General features: G+C 45.4%; 1 pseudogene; it reads left to right on the forward strand.

Moving 5' to 3' along the window:
* Positions 1–562: 562 nt before the first annotated feature.
* LOC126124785 (5S ribosomal RNA) lies at positions 563–680 on the forward strand (annotated as a pseudogene).
* The last annotated feature ends 1,041 nt before the right edge of the window (positions 681–1,721 follow it).

The raw sequence follows: 1,721 nt of genomic DNA on the forward strand, positions 1-1,721 counted from the left end.
GATCCATCGCCTCGGGTAGTTGACGTTCAGGTTTCATAACTAACCTTTTTCGTAGGACTCTCCATACAGTCGATTGTGGAATTTGCAGCTCTCTGCTAGCGCTGCGAGTCGATTTTCCTGGGCTGCGAACAAATGCTTGCTGGATGCGTGCTACATTTTCATCACTCGTTCTCGGCCGTCCAGAACTTTTCCCTTTGCACAAACACCCATTCTCTGTAAACTGTTTATACCAACGTTTAACACACCACCTATCAGGAGGTTTAACACCATACTTCGTTCGAAATGCACGCTGAACAACTGTCGTCGATTCACTTCTGCCGTACTCAATAACAAAAAAAGCTTTCTGTTGAGCGGTCGCCATCTTAGCATCAACTGACGCTGACGCCTAGTCAACAGCGCCTCAAGCGAACAAATGTACAACTAAATGAAACTTTATAGCTCCCTTAATTCGCCGACAGATAGTGCTTAGCTCTGCCTTTTGTCGTTGCAGAGTTTTAAATTCCTAAAGTTGTGGTATTCTTTTTGAATCACCCTGTATTTTTCTATGACCGTGATAACGACGGGCAACGGCCTTGCCGCAGTGGATACACCGGTTCCCGTGAGATCACCGAAGTTAAGCGCTGTCTGGCGTGGTCGGCACTTGGATGGGTGACCATCCAGGTCACCATGCGCTGTTGCCATTTTCGGGGTGCACTCAGCCTCGTGATGCCAACTGCCGAGCTACTCGACCAACCGAATAGTAGCGGCTTCGGTCAAGAATACCATCATAACGACCGGGATATCGGTGTGCTGACCCCACACCCTTCTATCTGCATTCTCCTCTGAGGATGACACGGCGGTCAGGCCATTCGTGGCCTGAAGACGGAGTGCATGATAACGACACGTTTGTTGTTGAGCTCCGTTGCTGTCTGTCTCAGATATCGACATTATTGTTGCTGAGCTCTGTTGCAGACCAATCGAGACAGCGACAACTTTGTCACTAAGCTTTGATGCTCTCCGACCATAATAGCAAAACAATTGTTGCTAAGCTATGCCAAGCTATGTTGTTGTCATGATATCTACATGTTTGTTGCTGAGCTTTGCTGCTGTCTGACAATAATAGCAACACCTTTGTTGTTGAGCTGTAGTGTTGTGTGACCGTGACCTCGAGGTGATTGTCGCTGAGCTCTGTTGCTGTCTGACCCAGATATGGACACGTTTGTTGCTAAGGTCTGTTGGTGTCTGACCACGATAATGGACACGTTTATGGGTAAGCTCTGTTTGACTGAATTACAAGCTTATGTTAATCTTTGTCTCTGTCTTACCGTGACAAAAACACACGTCTATAGATAGATCCGCTACAACCTGTACATCGAAGATGCAATGACGAAAATGAATTTTCAGAAATGGGATTAAAATTCAAAGTGTAAGGATATCAATGCTAAGATTCCTTGATCACCTTTCCCTCATCAGTGGGAGCGAACAATAACCCGTCCAATCGATATAGTAATACTGAAGCACTCTTTGGCCCTGTCATAATTTGTCTACCTGTGTGCGATTCAAACAGAATCTAGAAGGTATCTACGCACGTATGAGATGACACGGCTAAGGCCAGCCACCTCAAAAGTAACCAGAACTAGCAAATATGTGCAGGTACAGTTGTAGTGCAGTTTTAGTGGACAGTACGATGAAATTTATGATGTACACAATTTTCAACTTTTATAGCTGTCGAATTTTCACCA

Source organism: Schistocerca cancellata, unplaced genomic scaffold (assembly GCF_023864275.1).
Source record: "Schistocerca cancellata isolate TAMUIC-IGC-003103 unplaced genomic scaffold, iqSchCanc2.1 HiC_scaffold_426, whole genome shotgun sequence".
In the NCBI taxonomy this organism is placed as follows: domain Eukaryota; kingdom Metazoa; phylum Arthropoda; class Insecta; order Orthoptera; family Acrididae; genus Schistocerca; species Schistocerca cancellata.